The sequence below is a fragment of the Amblyomma maculatum genome, chromosome 1 (assembly GCF_055883805.1).
Source record: "Amblyomma maculatum isolate TAMU_Amacu chromosome 1, ASM5588380v1, whole genome shotgun sequence".
Classification (NCBI taxonomy): Eukaryota; Metazoa; Arthropoda; class Arachnida; order Ixodida; family Ixodidae; genus Amblyomma; species Amblyomma maculatum.
In genome coordinates, this window is record NC_139344.1 from 299,090,928 (window position 1) to 299,107,828 (window position 16,901).

Genomic DNA, 16,901 nt, shown 5'->3' on the forward strand with positions numbered 1-16,901 from the left:
AGGGTGTCGAACCGGAATTTTTTCGTGTTCGGGTTCATGCTTTTCAGGTTCGGCTCTCGAGACACAATCCGTTCCAGTTAGAACCGGTTTAAATGGGTTCAAAAAAAAAAAAATTACAAGAGACTTTAGCGACTAAAGTATTGAAAGGCGAAAACCTGGGAAGCCTCATCTTGTCTAGCGTTCCTGCCATCTGCAATCCCACACTTGAACGCGCGCCAAGGAATGCCATGCGACAGGAGCGATGGCGCACCATCCAAACGCACCCTTGTTGGAGAAAGTGTGACAGGTACTGCGCCTTTCCTCCAGAAGTCTCATCTTGTGTAGCGTTTTGCCATTTGCAATCACACACTTGAACGCGCGTCAAGGAACGCCACGCGACAGCCGCCACAAGGGTCTCTGAAACCGTACCCTTCTTATCCGATAATTTGCTTCCTATCGTTAGCCTCTGGTCGGCATTTGTTGCAGTGCTACATATAATTATAATTGGTTTACAGGAAAAGAAAGGCGCAGTATCTATCACACTTTCTCCGGCAAGTGAGAGTTTGGATAGTACACCATCACTCGTGTCGGGTGGCGTTCCTTGGCGCGCGTTCAAGTGTGGCAGTGCAGATGGCAGGGACGCATCCCTCCTCGGCGAAGCAGAACAGCGCAAAAGCAGGACACACTTTGTCCATGACAGCATGAGCCAGTAAAGGCTTTCGCCTTAAAGCTTTTATCGATAACAGTGTCAAGGACCGTGTGTTTTGTGAGCAGTCTCTCACCACGTTTTCTCGTCCACTCGAGGGGCATTGGAATGAAGGCGCCAGTTACCTTTTTCACTTCTTGCACTGCTTCAAGCTAGCCTGCAGTTTCTCACGCTGCAATTCACCCAGTGCACAATTACTACCATTTTTTGGAAAAAATTATTTTTCCAAAAACATTATAGTCTGCAGCCAGTTCTGTACCAGTCTGTGAAGTTCAGTACAGTAAAAGCTCGTTAATTCGACTCCCGTTAATTTGGAAAATCAGATAATTCGACCTTCGCGCCTGGTCCCCAGAATTATGTATAGGAGTCTATGGGACGAAACTCTCGTTAATTCGGACGGATTTGACCGCACAACGGATAATTTGGACAACTTCGGGCAGCTACCGAGGCTCGAAAACGAAAATAAGACGAACGCGGCGCAATAGCGATACCCAAACGCAGCATCGCCATGGACATCAGTTAATCAACTTGGCTCGACTTGTGGCTGGATTGGCGCTTTTTCTTGTTTTTTCACGAGTCGACGTCACTGGCGGTGCCATTTTGTCGTTTTGCTGCTGTCGGTGCACTACGCTGTTGTACTGAAGACTGCTCGCTTTAGTGCGGCTCATTGCTTCTCTGTTGCGCGCTGGTATCACCGCACTCGCCCCCGATGGCAACACCGGCGAAACGGCCAAAGAGCTACGAGGCCAAGGACTTTGCTACCAAAGGGGAAATTTTGTGGGCCCTTAAGCTCTCCCGACAAGAAGCAATGAAAAAATATGACGTTAAAAGGAGTACTTTAAGCACATATGTAAAAAATGAAGAACAGATTCTTCAGGCGTTCGAAAGCGAGAAGTTCCAAGCGTCAAGAAAACGTCTGCGAACAGCAGCTCATCCGGAGGAATTTTGTTGGGGCACTGCAGATGGCATGCGCGCTGCTGAGCACCTGGAAGGACTGAGAAAAATAGTATCCGCGCGGGTTTCTGCGGGATAGCAGACAAGCATCCGTGATTACTTTAAGTAATAAAGGTATGTTGAGATAAAATCGTGCATGTTTGTTTTTTTTGTTCTCTCGATAATTCGGACATTCGGTTAATTCGGACATATCTTACGGTCCCTAGAAGTCCGAATTAACGAGCTTTTACTGTATTTTGCCCACAAGAAAAATTTATATTCTCACTACTGAGCAAACTTCAAATGAAATCAATGCCAAAATGGCACTTTTCCCGTGGTGCTCAGATCCTGTTCCATGCATGCTACTGAAGCCATCTTGGTCTTGACAAACAGTACCTTTCCCTCTTCAAATTCCCGCCACCACCATTCTCGGCAATTTATTGGCCACAGAAAAAAATATGCGGCTAAAAAAACGTCCCAATGGGCAAAGAGTTACTCGGGGCACGTGACGTGAGGGCACTACCAGATTGGCTGAATAGGCCTTCCTTGTCTGCACAATGCGCTCGGTCACAGCCCAGCGCAAGAGGCAGCGTCATTTTGTTTGTGTGGTGTTCAAAACAGTCCGAGATGCATCGAACAGTGGTGAAATTTCATCCAAGAAACAAGTTTGGCGAGAGGCGAATCGATCGCGGATCTAAAAACTTCATGACGAAAACAACACGGGATGCACAAGGTGACGAACTTGCGTACAGTGACACTGGCGTCGACCACCGTGCTAGGTGTAATGCTCCCGGTGACAAAAAGTAGCTCTGCGGAACCAGGTATAACACACCGTTTGCCGGCCCCCAGTCTGCCTCCCATAGAACTCAATGTAAAGACATACCGCTTATTATGCACTCAAGTGAAATATCGGTGTGGTTATAAAATCAAAACAGGAAGAGCACTTCCCAGCGTGGCCCAGAGCACCATGTGTCTAGGACACAACACAAGTGCATGCTCCGCGTGTGCGCCACTCATTTCCTCTCGTCTACGCATTGCTCAAGTCTTGCACAAGATTGCGCGTTTCTACTTTACATGCACCTGCATCACACCACGTTTTGTAATGCTTTTTTTCATTCTCGCATTGCTCTTCTGTTTCTACTTTACACAGAACGTTATATACCGTGTTTGCACGATTCTAACGCGGCCCCGATTGTAACACACAATAATATTTAAGGCCCGGAAACCACAAAAATAACTTGGCGCAGATTCTACCGCGCACACTGAATAACGCAGTCAGCAGGCATCTGAAAGTTGCCTAAAACATTTATCGAACTCAAGAACACCAAATTGGAACGCACAAACAAAACCACGAGATGGGAACAGCATAGTCTACTCGCCTTGAGAGTCTGAAGACAGCTCTTTTTCACTGTCTACCGACCACAAATGGTCATTGCGAACGCATGTCTCCGGGACATCTAATGCACAGGACGCTGCCCGGTTCCCCTCTTTTTCTGTTAACAGGATTACTTTCCGCTTAAACGACGCCTTGTAATGAAACCGTCTTTGCCTTTCCATCTTGTCACTGTGCTGTGGGTGAATGCACGAATTCAACGCAGCTTCTGGGTACAGCAGCGAAACAGAACGTTTGCGAAAAATGGCGATCGAAACGCTGGGTCCGATCTTGAATGGATCCGGCTCAGAACGGCTTGCTGATACCGATGGCAATGCGGCTGGCTATCGTTCATTGGGCTGCTTCGTTTCGGTTTGGAGGTTCTTTTTTTTGCGTTTTGAGTCCAATTGTAATGTGCATGTATTTTTGAACGCTTATTTTTGGAGATAAAGGTGTGCATTAGAATCGTGCAAATACGGTATTTGTTATGTAGAAATTATGTTATCTGTAATGGAATAATGTTAACATTATAATGTAACATTTAATATTATTTGTCTAAAACATTTATACAACATTTAAAATGTAACTAATATTATTAGTAGCAATGAAACAATTGTATGACATTTCAAACTTATCAATTAAAAAATGTTTTTGTGTTTGAAACATTTATGTAACGTCCATTGTAAAACTGAAAATTAGCACTAAAAACAAGCACAGCTGTAACATGGAAATATACTATATGGCATGGAACTTGTTGTAAGAGTACAAAAATTCATACTCAGTATCAAAAAAGTGACCATGCTATAATGAAAGTCAAGAAAAAAATATCCATTAACATTGTAAGTATGTTTGAGTAATGTTTATAGAACACTAACATACTACATTATGAGAAGGTTACTACAACGTTAAAAAACATTCAAATCAACATGAGCTTTATTCAAGTAACTAATTTACCACTGTTTCGGGGCTTTTTCTCCGATTTCGAGCAGTAATGATATCAAAAGAACTTTGCAATAAAACCTCTTGACCCCTTGCCAGCCACAGATTACACATAAATTGTTTAAAAACTGCGCTTATTTACGACTCACAACATATTTGAGGGCAGTGCTCATGGGTAGCATATATAAGGATGAGCACGGGTTAACAGCATCCGGTAAGTGCTTGAGGGGTGATATGCTTATAGTTGTGCGCTACATATGTTGTGCTGTGCTATTGTCAAACTTGTAGCATTCCTCATGCACAGTTGATTGAAGTTGATAGCGTGCATGTGCATAATATAACTGTGGGGTTCGGATTATTTTAAAGGGGGACACAGGTCTTTCGGACTAAAATATTGCAAAAAAATCACTTTTTAAAAAATGTGTTTCGAAATACAGTCGAGCCCACTTATAACGGCCCCACTTAAGACGAACTTTCGCTTATAACAAACGAGACCGGAGCGACCGCCAAAATATACATTACTTCAATGGCACAAGATCGCACGTATAACGAACGTCCATGAGCGCTGCCGATTGGTTACAGCGAACGGACGGCGTAAACCCGGCGCCCCGATACGAGATAACGATGGGCTCCCATCCCTTTTGGTCTGTTTTCGCAATCCTCCTCACAAGCGAGCTACCCTTTGCTCGCCGACGCGCGCTGCCTACGAGTGTCGGCGCATGGTGTGGCCTCCAAGGCCACGCTGCCGCCCCTCCTCGCAACTCCGCTCCCCTCTCCTCTCGCCATTCCCTCGTCTTCGCCTGTCTCCACGGCGCCGGCCGCCGGCATAGTCTTCGAAGTTTCGTCGTTTCGTTTCCTGGCTGTTCCATTGAGCGGCCGTGCCAGGGGAGCGGGGCGCCAGGAGGCAGGCCTCTCCATACGCTAGCAGTTGTACTGTTTGCACGGGTGGACTGAATGCGCAGCTGCATTCAGTACGGCGGTGACGGTTCGTGGCCTCCGAGATTTGCGGAGGTAATCTCGGAGGCCATGGGCGGTTGAAAGCAACTACGGTAGGAGCCAACAGGTGGCAGCACTGACGCTCAGGGATGCCTCTCATTGGTCTCCCCGCTGCATACCATGCCCCGCTGTGTGTCCGTTCCGTTTCATTCCATTCCTTAGGCACTTCCTCGCTTGCCTCGCGTGATTGTCGCACGTGCGCACGTGCTCCGTCAGTTGCGGCGCTTTGTTGTCATTTTCGTGTGTGTGGTGTGAGCGCTTCGTCTGTCAGGCCTGAGTCGTATAATTCGGGATGGCGGACGGGAATTGCCTGCCTCCAGCGGTCACGAAACGAAAAGCGCTGGACATGGCAACGAAGCGAGCAATTGTGACGAAACTGTCTCAAGGTGCTAAAAATTGCGAGCTGGTGAAGAAGTACAACGTGTCGAAATCAACCATCTCGACAATTCTGAAGAATAAGGAAAAGATCGCCAGCTCCGACGCCAACACAGCGGACAGAAAGCGCCTGCGGAAGGCCACCTATGCGGACGTAGAGGATGCGCTGCTGAAGCGGTCCGTCGACGCACGGGCTCGCAACATTCCGATAAGTGGACCAATGATGCTGGGCAAAACCAAAGACTTCGCATTCCTACTAGATTTTCCCGACTTCTGCCCAGGCAATGGCTGGCTACATCGGTTCAAAGTGCGGCATGGGATTGTTTTTAAATCGATTGTCGGTGAGGCGCGTTCGGTAAGTGACCAGGACGTTGCCAATTGGCTTGCAACAAACCGAGCCATTATTGCAAGCTACGCGGAGCAGGATGTGAATAACGCAGATGAAACTGCATTATTTTACCAGATGCTTCCAGACAAGACGCACTCCATGAAAGGGGAGTCATGCGCTGGCGGTAAACACAGTAAAGTGCACGTTACAGTTCTTCTGTGCACTAATATGAATGGCAGCGACCGGCGCATGCCGTTTGTAATCAGAAAATCCAAGAAGCCACGTTGCTTTCAGAACCATGTACCCGTGCGCTACAGGCACAATACTAAGTCCTGGATGACACGGGATTTATTCGCAGAGTGGCTGGGCGAATTTGACCGCGACATGCAGAGGCAAAGCAGGCGCGTGCTGCTGTTGCTCGACAATTGCTCAGCGCACCACGTGCAAACGTCTCTGACGGTAGTGACTGTACTTTTCCTGCCGCTCAATACCACTTCTAAAGTGCAGCCTCTTGATTTGGGCATAATACGCTCCTTTAAGGCATCGTATAGGCGCCGCATTGTGCAGCGCTTGCTCATCGCCGTTGACCGTCCGGCCGCTAACTTGCCGCTCCGAGTTTCATTGTATTCAGCCCTTGAGATGGTGAAGGCGGCCTGGGCGGAGGTGACGACCGCTTGCGTGCGAAACTGTTTCCGCAAGGCCGGCTTCGCCGACGCAGTACTGGACGTCGGGCCTGATGCCTCCGATGATGATGATTCCGGTGGCGATTTGTGGCAGCGCGTCGACTCCGACATGGGAGGCCCTGGCATTGGTTGGCAGGATTTTATTTCTGCGGATGAAGACGCGGATATTGCGGAACCATGCACGGACGAAGGCATCGTTTCTGAAGTGCGGGCCGAAAGCGACGCGGAAGAATCAGATGGAGATGAAACGTCTGAGCCAGCACCCGTAAGCACATCTGTAGCAATGGGCTATATAGAGGGCCTCAGACAACTTGTCTATGCCAAGGGACTCGGCGAAGATCACGCTAGTGCTTTAAATAAACTGGAGACCGCCCTCATCGCATCTGCACTGCAGAAACAGACGAGCATCACAGACTTTTTTGCTAAGAAATAAATTTCGTGTTTTGACCGCCAACTTTTTTTTTTCTCTCTTTTTTAGTTTGTGGTCCAGTTACTACGAACTTCGGGATATAACGAACGGACGACGCGTGACGCTCAGGTTCGTTATAAGCGGGCTCGACTGTAGTACCTTTATCTACCTACCTGCGAAGTTTTTCATCTCTAGGATCGGTATGTTAGTCACAGTGCCAATTTATATAATCATGGTCACTCGAATTTGGGCCGAAAACGGCCCCCACACAACCACTTTTCGCGATGCGTACCGTATTTACTCTCATAATCTGTGCACTTTTTTTCCATAAATTAAGGCTTCAAAAAGGGGGTGCGCAAACTACGCGAAAATTTCGCAAGCATGCCTTAAAAACTCACCCACAAAAAGGATATAGCTTGCAATATACTATATCTAAAAAAATGAGGCATCATATACAAGCAAAACACTTTCCTTTATTAAGTGCAAATACTTTGTCTAGTCGGAGTCATTGCTGGAAAAACTGGATTCCGAGCCATGGCAGACATCGTGGCAGCAGTCACCATCGTCACTAGCGTCCCAAATAGCGTCATCCTCGGTTCCATCAAGCGCATTTGACAGTCCAGTTTTTTTTAAGCTCTGCTCCACAATGTTGGGAGAGATCCTGTCCCACGCTGCCAGTATCCCTTCACAGACAGTCTCCAAAGGCGGCCTTTTCATTCTTCCATTGGGAGTGAGACCGTGTTCTCCACTGGCCATCCACTCGTCCAACTTCTGCACGTTGTCTTTAAACAGCTTGTTAATGGAGACATCCAACGGCTGCAGGACTGATGTTAGGCCGCCTGGGATGACAGCCAGGTTGGTCTTCATCTCTTTCAACTTCTGTTTGACACTGTCGACGAGATGGCCCTTGAAGCTATCAAGGACCAGCATCAATGGTAGTCGCAGAAGAGCGCCTAGTCGCTTCCCCCACACAGTGTCCAGCCAGTCGAGCATTATTGCCTCATTTATCCACCCTTTTTCGTGAACACGAACATGGATGCATCCTTTCACTTTCAATTTCGGCATCGGCCTCCGCTTAAACATGACGAAGGGAGGCAGTTTGCGACCGTCACCGGTCACTGCCAGGATTACAGTGCACCGTTGCTTTTCGCTGCCGGTTGTTTTTATGGCAACAGACGAAACTCCCTTTTCGCTCACCATGATGTTGGGTGGCATGTCGAATTTCAGCGGCGTCTCGTCGGCATTCCCGATCTGGCCCGATGCTCGCAAACATAAAAACGAGTTCTTCTTCAACGGTGGGGAATTTACCTTTCTTAGGTCCCCGAAATGCTCTCCTTCCTGGGCTTGCATTTGTTAGCTCTGCCTTCTGCTTTCGCCAGTACCACACGTGGCTTTTATTAGGCTTGTACTGCCTGGCAGCGGCACGATTTTTCCATTTTCTTCAGCAAATTTAATCCCCTCAAGTTTAAATTTCGCCGGATAATTGTGATAGCCCATTGCAATCGAACAACCATACGTCAAACCACTGCGCACAAAGCCGAGCCACCAACAACAAAGAGGTGGACGCGCCAGACGCACGAGCACTACTACGCCGCGGCTTCGCTTTGGCTGAGACTGCTTTGGCTTGATCTTGGCAGTGCGCCGCACCGATGCAGTCTGCTTGTGTGTTCCTGCGTGCATGCTGGCGTTTTCGCGCAATGAGGTGCGCAAAATATGCGGTTAAAAGTTGTTTTTTATAAATCCGGGTAATAAGTTACAAGTGCGCAAATTACACGAGAGCGCAAATTATGCGTGTAAATGTGGTTCATGCGCGGCACCGGAGCCATCTTGGTCTCATTTGAAAGAGCCGCCTTTCATCTTCAAATTGCTGCCTCTGCTGTTTCTATTCGCCCATTAGTCGCATAAAGATAGCAAACAAGAAAACATAGCATTCGCAATCCCATTGAATTTCAGGGTGCACGTGACGACAGGGCATCACCGCAATGGTGGAGCTGGCTGGCAGCGTCTGCTCAGCGCACCCGGGCCGCGGGAAGACAGCGAAGACATGACGCCGGTCACGCTTGGTTCCAAAATGCGAGGTGCATTCACGGCAAGAATTTGGGGGGGAAAAAAAATGTTGATTAATCATCTCAAGTGATGCCCTGCCCTCAGGCCGATGAAAGTTATGCACTGAACGAACGAGCGTACAAGCCTGAAGTAGGCCTAGCATGTTCCCTAGCACGGGAGACTGCTACTGCCAGTGGTCGCACCTGCAGGAACACAGTGATATCGCAGGCCGCAGATGGGCAGAAAGACAAGCTCAAAACAGAAAAAGCTTGAACTCGCAGCAACTCCAGCAACGAAGGAGCAGTCGGATTGTTTTTGTGATGACGGCAGTGCGGTAAGCAGTCCGCTTGGCGAAGCGGAGTTCACGATCTTCAGATGTAAACAGTTTGCCGAGACTGGCAAAGTGTAAAACATACAGCAGCGCCGCATTGAAAAAGGTCAGCATGAATAAGAAATCGGTGGCAAACTTATTCTCCAGTGCATAAACTGCGAGGACAGGCTCAAGACAAAGAGAAGCAATACCCCTTTTCACTACAGTAAAACCTCGTTACAAAAGACACTCAAGGGACCCCAAAAACATGTCTCTTGTAAGCAAGGTCTCTTGTAACCGAAAATTCTAAAATCACTGTGTTGATCAGTTTACTGCACATCAGTACATAAATGCATTCACATGCATTAACAGGAAGTTGTTCAGCAAAGCTTAAAGAAGTTATTCATACTAGTATGTATTTTTGTGAGTGCAGAGTGTATTCCTTCCCAAATTCTGGAGGTAAAGCACTTCAGTTTGCAAGCCTTCCTGTTGCTCTAATACCTTTGAGGCCCTGTTACATGCTCGTCAACCTCAGATGCTTACAGGCTCGTCACCCTCAGATGATTCACGAAGAGAAAGACATCAGGATTCTAAGCTTTCACCTTGTGATCAAATTTTAACAATGAGGAGTTAAAAATGCTGGATGTCATTCATGCATTTTGATTTGCTTCGTAGGTAACAGTAATGCGATGCCGTTTTGACTTTCCAATCATGGGGAAGCACTCATCAGTTCCTGACATACACAACAAAAAGGACACTGATATGGAACAGAATTTAGCTAAAGGAATCTGAAGTGCATCATGTACGAGTTGGTACGCTTCAGCTGCATTGCACGAGCACACCTGGGTTGTGTCTCTTCTAAATAGTGAGGAATTTACTCCACGAACCCGAAAAAGTTGTCCTTAGTAACCGAGTGTCTCTTGTAACCATGTCTCTTGTATGCAATGTTGTTAACATGGCAGACGTAGGAAAACCAACCAAACCATTTTCAAGTGTCTCTTATAACCGAGTGTCTCTTGTAACAGTTCTCTTGTAACGAGATTTAACTAGTTTGGAATGCAAGGAGTCAAAAAAACATTTTTAGATGCGTTGACGATATTTTTATTATTTTATTAAGGACGGCAGCATTAACTTTTCTGGTACTGTAGACAATGTTTTATCCCTTTTTAGACAACATGGAAAAGGCTTGGATGTTACCTGTGGACTGCCTGAAAATAATTTTTTACAGTTTTTTAGATCTAAACATTGAGCTCTGTAAGGATCAGGTGTGTTGGGCTTATGTTCCACGCACAAAAAAGAGGCCCCTTTGACTCTTTGCATTCCAAACTAGTGAAAAGGGGTATTGTCTTGAGTCTGCACTAAGGAAGTCATGTGTGCACAAGATGCTTCGGACTTTTGAAAACCAATTGGCTAGGCTGGCTTCAGCTGGGTTCCCTGGCTCGGTCGTGGCACAAGTCGCCGAGAGCCTCCTATAGAAGATGAAGGCAAAGGGAGTAAGGGTCCCTCGAGAAGAGGTGAGACCGGTGGCCGTGCCGTATGTGCAAAAGTTGGCCAACAACCTGAAAAAAGTTGCGAGTAGGCATAAGGTGCCACTCGTATTTTCGGCTCCCCTGAAGCTTGAAAGCCGTTGCCCTCGAACAGCGAAAAAGAACAAAAAAGAAAGGAAGAGGCTGTAGTACAAGGCATGGGCAACAATTATAAAATGTGCTGAAGGAGTTATGGATGAAGTTCCCCTCTCTTGCGGTTGCTCCTACATCGGACAAACCAGGCGATGTGTTAAGGGGGGACAGGGGTCTTGGAACTTTTTTCTTTACTTTTGGACGAAATGCAATGAAAATTTACAGTGTGAATCAGTTTCTTATGGTGATTTCAAATATGTAATCATTTTTCTAATATGTTGATTAGTTTTTAAGATATTAGACATTTTCACTCCTTTGTTTGCAGAAACAATAGGGAAAAAACCACTGATCAAAAAACAGTTTTTAATGTGTAGATAGATAGTATACAGTTCAAGTTATACAATATAGGAAGTACTTTTTTGATTAAGCCAATATTAGTTATTTTACAGCTTGCTGAAATTCAATGTAGGGGAAACTGGTTGACGAGCAGTTTAAATTAGTGCATGCAATAAAATTAACAAGCGCAAATTGAGAAATCTGTTCCCAATATTGTATGGCTTAATCATTCAGCAACATGCTGCAATAAAACTTACAGCTGTATCTGCTCTAGATGCCAAGATATCATTCTTGTAAATTTGCAAACAGTAAAAAAACTGTGTTTTGAGAAAACAAGGAAAAACAAGCTGAGATAAAATTTATTGAAAAACACTGAAAAATATTTACATATTCACAATGAAAATTGATTAGTATGCTCCAGGCATGTAATCTGTCTGGCTGTTAGCCCCCAAGTGCCGTTTCTTGCATGCCTGCTGAACATTTTCTGCACATGCACGCTTGTTTACAGATGCAGTTCTTCGGCGCCGGTCTTTTTCCTCCATGCGCTTCGTATTGCATGCACTGGAAGCTACTCTAAGCTCTTTCAAAATGCTGGCTGAGGCCCTCTCATTTCCTGCATTGAACTTGATTACAGCTTCAGCCACAGCTGCCTCAATAGTGAACAAAGAAGCGTGGCGCTCCTTGGGTGCCAGTGCCCATATCATTGCATGCAGGCTTTCGTTGTTGTTCTGAGTCTTTCTCCTCTGGCACCTCTGAAGGAGCTTCCCATCAGACAAGCGCTGGTAAATGGGAAGGAGAGCCTTGCTGACGTGGGGAGGAAGATTGTAACGGTGTTTCGGGGAGGGTAGGCTTCTGGCCTCTGCTGCATAATGTCGACACCAGAAATCTGGGCCCGTTGGGCTAAGGCTATGATTTGATGCTGAGTCGGTCGATGTGACATGATGGTATGTCGCCATCACAGCCTTCTGCATAGCCTCTAAGTCCCCTGAATGTGACCTCATTGCCCAGCCATAATATGAGGTCAACTTTTTTATGAGATCAGCAGTTAGCCTGCCCTTACCACTGATTCTGTCAGCACTGTCTCTGTGCTTGGCAACCAGGTTGCGTAAAGCTGTGCCCATGCGCTTTTGCACGTGATTAATGCATTAAGATTAAGAATGTACAGCTGCCGCCATCTGAAAGAACAGTGGTATAGCGGAGGTTGTTTTGCTGGAGTGACCTTTGGAACAATATGAGGGCAGCTTCTACCTCCATCTCTCCAGCTTTCTTTTCAGTATTTTTTTGACAGGCATGATTTTCTTTCCATGTCGAGTAGGCGGGGTCACTCTGTTTTCGCCCTCGCTCACATGCGGCACAAAAATTCGACAGACCACAAAGTCTAATACAAGACCCGAAAAAAGTTCAATCACGGTGCCCGCACCAATATGAGAAGAATGACCGCGCGTCATCCATGTTCCGTCGTATGAGACCGCAATGTTGTCAGGATTTCCTATGTTTAAGTCCGCGTACAAGTTTCGAACGGAGCTCGCACATTCGGCAGTCACTTTTTTTGCTGCACGCACCGCCGATGGCGTCAGCTTCGTTTTCACGTACTGCTGCCATGTCTTCGTGTGAAGGCCGCGATGCGACATATTCTTTACTTAAAATATATCATTAAGAGCTGTCTGGCGATTGCCGGTACTCTGCATAGCACGCGCAGCAAGAATGTTCACTGTGAACGAATTCACGTTCTGATCGCCGCTCACGCGCGGCGAGCTCCACGCCGACGCAATATCGCCGCACGTCTCGCACACAAGAACAAGATTTACAGCGCGTCCATATTCACGCGCGCACTTTTGCACTGCGACATCACCGCCACATGATTTGCACTTTACATGGTGCAGAAGCGCGTTCACCGATTCCAAGTTCACAATCACAAACCTCGTATCGTCGGGTGGGGCAGCTGCGGCGTCACTCAAATGTTTCAGAAAACTAGATTTCCGGTCCATAGCACTAACAGATGCGATCTCGCATAGTCTAGCGTTGACCTTAGTTAGGGTGTCTAGAAGGGGAGGTGTGAAAACCGGACAGGAAAAGCTGGTCCCATCCGCGTGATTGCCGCGCGGCGGCGCTGTTGTCAGCAGCGCCGTCAGCTCGCGCGGCGCGTCTGCTTGCGCGAGCAAGGACAAGGCTGTAGTCGAAACGCGTTCTGTTGAATTTTTCGAAGTTTTAGCAGACACCGCAGGTCTTCAAACATTATAAAGCTTAACTAATACTACTGTTGACATACAAACAAAGAGAAACAACAGTATCTTTGGGCATCTGAGCGAATTTCGCGCGAGTTTTCTGCTAGCCGAAAGCACATATTTTACGAATCTATTAAAGCCAATCAATTTTTATGGAGCTTAACTACGACGGAATGTGTTCCGCATGATTGTATACGCAAACATTTTCCTCTTCTTCTTGGTGAACGCGATAGTTATTGCCAGAATCAACCGATTCTTGCGCACGTTACTTTTTGCGGCGGGTGTTATCACGCTCGAAAGCGATTGAATGCGATTAAACCTACCAGAGCATTACTAAACCATCACAAACGTGTTGAAAGGTTTCAGAGCCATTTCAACTTTTTCCTCGAATATTCGCTGCTCGTGCTGTGGTAGGCGTCATGCAGCCTACGTACACAAAATTAAGCTTGTTGCCCGTACAATAGCAAGATCGTGTGCTGCAACCAACATTCGTGCATTTTGAATATGATCAGTTCAGTTCAGTCGTGTCCGACTGTTCGTGACCCTATGGACCATGTCACGCCACGCTTTCCGGTCTCTCACTATCTTCCTAACATCACATAACTTAATCTGCAGTGCCTCGAGGATGCCATCTTACCATCGCGTTCGCTGCCTACCCCTTCTCCGGCGACCCTCAACCTTTCCAAACATCAAATCTTTCTCCAGCGACTCCTCTCTTTTCATAAGATGACCAAAGTAGCTGAGCTTTAACTTTAGAATTTGACCCTCCAATGAGCAGTAAGGGTTTATGGTCGACAATATCGACTGATTTGATCTTCTGTCAGTCCAAGGAACTCTCAAGGGTCTTCGCCAGCACCACAATTCAAACGCGTCAATTCTTCGGCGGTCAGCCTTTTTCACAGTCCAACTCTCGCATCCATACATCACAACTGGAAAGACCATAGCACGAAGCAGGCGTCTCCTAATTTCATGACTGCAGTCTCCTTCCGAGGTAATCCTTGGAGCCCAAGAACAGAAAATCTGTCACAGCTTCCACTTCTTGTCCATTGATGCTCCAGGACAAGAACGCAATAAAATCATGCAACGTGTTCCTGGACAAGCAAGCTTTATTGGCACACAGCAGAATGTTTTCGACCAATTTCGCTGTTTACTTCAAATCACAGAAGGCTTTGTTCTTTTACCTTTTTTTTTTCATTAATTTCTTGATTTAGACCCTTCAAAAGAAAGTGGATTCTGGTGAGGCAGAAACACCTTACTACCGATTTTGTGATTTCGACACAATGCTCCACACAACCAATCCGCGGCACGTTTGAGCTCACTTTCTGCAGTATGCTGAAAACAAATCTAGAATGCAGGCGGGTTCTGCTGAATTCATGTGTCAGCCTGTTTTCAAGAGTTTGAATCAAATTATACAGTGATGATGATGAATACAGTAGCCCACCCACTCTTTACAAGCATCAGCTGGAAGATCTCTATAGGGACGCAGTCTTTCTCCACAAGGCAAGCCTCCCTGACAGCACACGCTTCCTGGCCACATAGCCCGCAATATAATATACCAGCCGAGCGTCGCTTCGCCTTTTGACATAGTCTGTGTGGTCTAACGCGACCTTAACAGCATCCAGGGGGACTGCAGCCCACTTCGAGAGCTGATCTGAGCAAGACGGTGCACGGAAAAGAGACACTTTTTCCGAACACGACTTGTAACCCGAATCGCACCCGGGAACAAAGCACCACCTCTGAGTTTTTTTTCTTTGACGTCGGCGGCATTTCTGCCAGCACGCAGCGAGGGTATGCAAACAGCACACGCAGGAAATCGCCCCGAAACACACAACGACGACGGGTCAAACCGCGCTCTGACTACCTTCACTCTGCCGCCCCCTCCGGAATGCTGACGGCGCCCCAGACCGCGGCGCTCCCTGGCGGCAGTCACGCGCCGGGGGCCACTCCTCTCTATGGGCAGCGCGCCGCGTTTTTCACACCTCCCCTTCTAGACACCCTACCTTAATAAGGGAGTAATTACTCATTGCATCCACCCAAGCGCAGCCATACGGCTACAAAGGAAAGCTGTACAGCTTTCTCAGAAACTTCGTAGTTAAAGAAAAATTCGTCCTGATCCGGGAATCGAACCCGGCACCACCGCCTTTCCGGGGCAGTCGCTCTACCGACTGAGCTAACCAGGACGGTCAGCAAATCAGATGGTAGGGCGAGAGCGAATTGATCTATAACTCGAAGTGGGAAAGGTGTTGGTCAAATATTTAGGGGAATCCCCCAAGGTGGAGTAGATTTGTAATAAGGGAGTAATTACTCATTGCATCCACCCAAGCGCAGCCATACGGCTACAAAGGAAAGCTGTACAGCTTTCTCAGAAACTTCGTAGTTAAAGAAAAATTCGTCCTGATCCGGGAATCGAACCCGGCACCACCGCCTTTCCGGGGCAGTCGCTCTACCGACTGAGCTAACCAGGACGGTCAGCAAATCAGATGGTAGGGCGAGAGCGAATTGATCTATAACTCGAAGTGGGAAAGGTGTTGGTCAAATATTTAGGGGAATCCCCCAAGGTGGAGTAGATTTGTAATAAGGGAGTAATTACTCATTGCATCCACCCAAGCGCAGCCATACGGCTACAAAGGAAAGCTGTACAGCTTTCTCAGAAACTTCGTAGTTAAAGAAAAATTCGTCCTGATCCGGGAATCGAACCCGGCACCACCGCCTTTCCGGGGCAGTCGCTCTACCGACTGAGCTAACCAGGATGGTCAGCAAATCAGATGGTAGGGCGAGAGCGAATTGATCTATAACTCGAAGTGGGAAAGGTGTTGGTCAAATATTTAGGGGAATCCCCCAAGGTGGAGTAGATTTGTAATAAGGGAGTAATTACTCATTGCATCCACCCAAGCGCAGCCATACGGCTACAAAGGAAAGCTGTACAGCTTTCTCAGAAACTTCGTAGTTAAAGAAAAATTCGTCCTGATCCGGGAATCGAACCCGGCACCACCGCCTTTCCGGGGCAGTCGCTCTACCGACTGAGCTAACCAGGACGGTCAGCAAATCAGATGGTAGGGCGAGAGCGAATTGATCTATAACTCGAAGTGGGAAAGGTGTTGGTCAAATATTTAGGGGAATCCCCCAAGGTGGAGATTTGTAATAAGGGAGTAATTACTCATTGCATCCACCCAAGCGCAGCCATACGGCTACAAAGGAAAGCTGTACAGCTTTCTCAGAAACTTCGTAGTTAAAGAAAAATTCGTCCTGATCCGGGAATCGAACCCGGCACCACCGCCTTTCCGGGGCAGTCGCTCTACCGACTGAGCTAACCAGGACGGTCAGCAAATCAGATGGTAGGGCGAGAGCGAATTGATCTATAACTCGAAGTGGGAAAGGTGTTGGTCAAATATTTAGGGGAATCCCCCAAGGTGGAGTAGATTTGTAATAAGGGAGTAATTACTCATTGCATCCACCCAAGCGCAGCCATACGGCTACAAAGGAAAGCTGTACAGCTTTCTCAGAAACTTCGTAGTTAAATAAAATGATAGAGATAAATAAAATACTTTGATCTCATTTCATTTTTGAAGTTACTGCAGTATTCGTCTAGGGGCTTAGTAATAATGAAAAAAAGAGCGAGGGTGTGCGTTACAGTTGGTTCCTGTC

The 16,901-nt window shown here is 47.1% G+C and overlaps 1 protein-coding gene and 5 non-coding genes across 6 annotated transcripts in view; all 6 read right to left on the minus strand.

The window, feature by feature from the left end:
• SMC3 (structural maintenance of chromosomes 3) overlaps positions 1–16,901 on the minus strand; it is a 295,374-nt gene that overhangs the window by 182,551 nt on the left and 95,922 nt on the right. The window lies entirely within an intron of this gene.
• TRNAS-GGA (transfer RNA serine (anticodon GGA)) lies at positions 15,363–15,436 on the minus strand. The gene has a single exon. It is a non-coding gene; the product is annotated as a tRNA-Ser (tRNA).
• On the minus strand, positions 15,648–15,721 carry TRNAS-GGA (transfer RNA serine (anticodon GGA)). The gene has a single exon. It is a non-coding gene; the product is annotated as a tRNA-Ser (tRNA).
• TRNAS-GGA (transfer RNA serine (anticodon GGA)) lies at positions 15,933–16,006 on the minus strand. Its single transcript has one exon. It is a non-coding gene; the product is annotated as a tRNA-Ser (tRNA).
• TRNAS-GGA (transfer RNA serine (anticodon GGA)) lies at positions 16,218–16,291 on the minus strand. The gene has a single exon. It is a non-coding gene; the product is annotated as a tRNA-Ser (tRNA).
• TRNAS-GGA (transfer RNA serine (anticodon GGA)) lies at positions 16,500–16,573 on the minus strand. Its single transcript has one exon. It is a non-coding gene; the product is annotated as a tRNA-Ser (tRNA).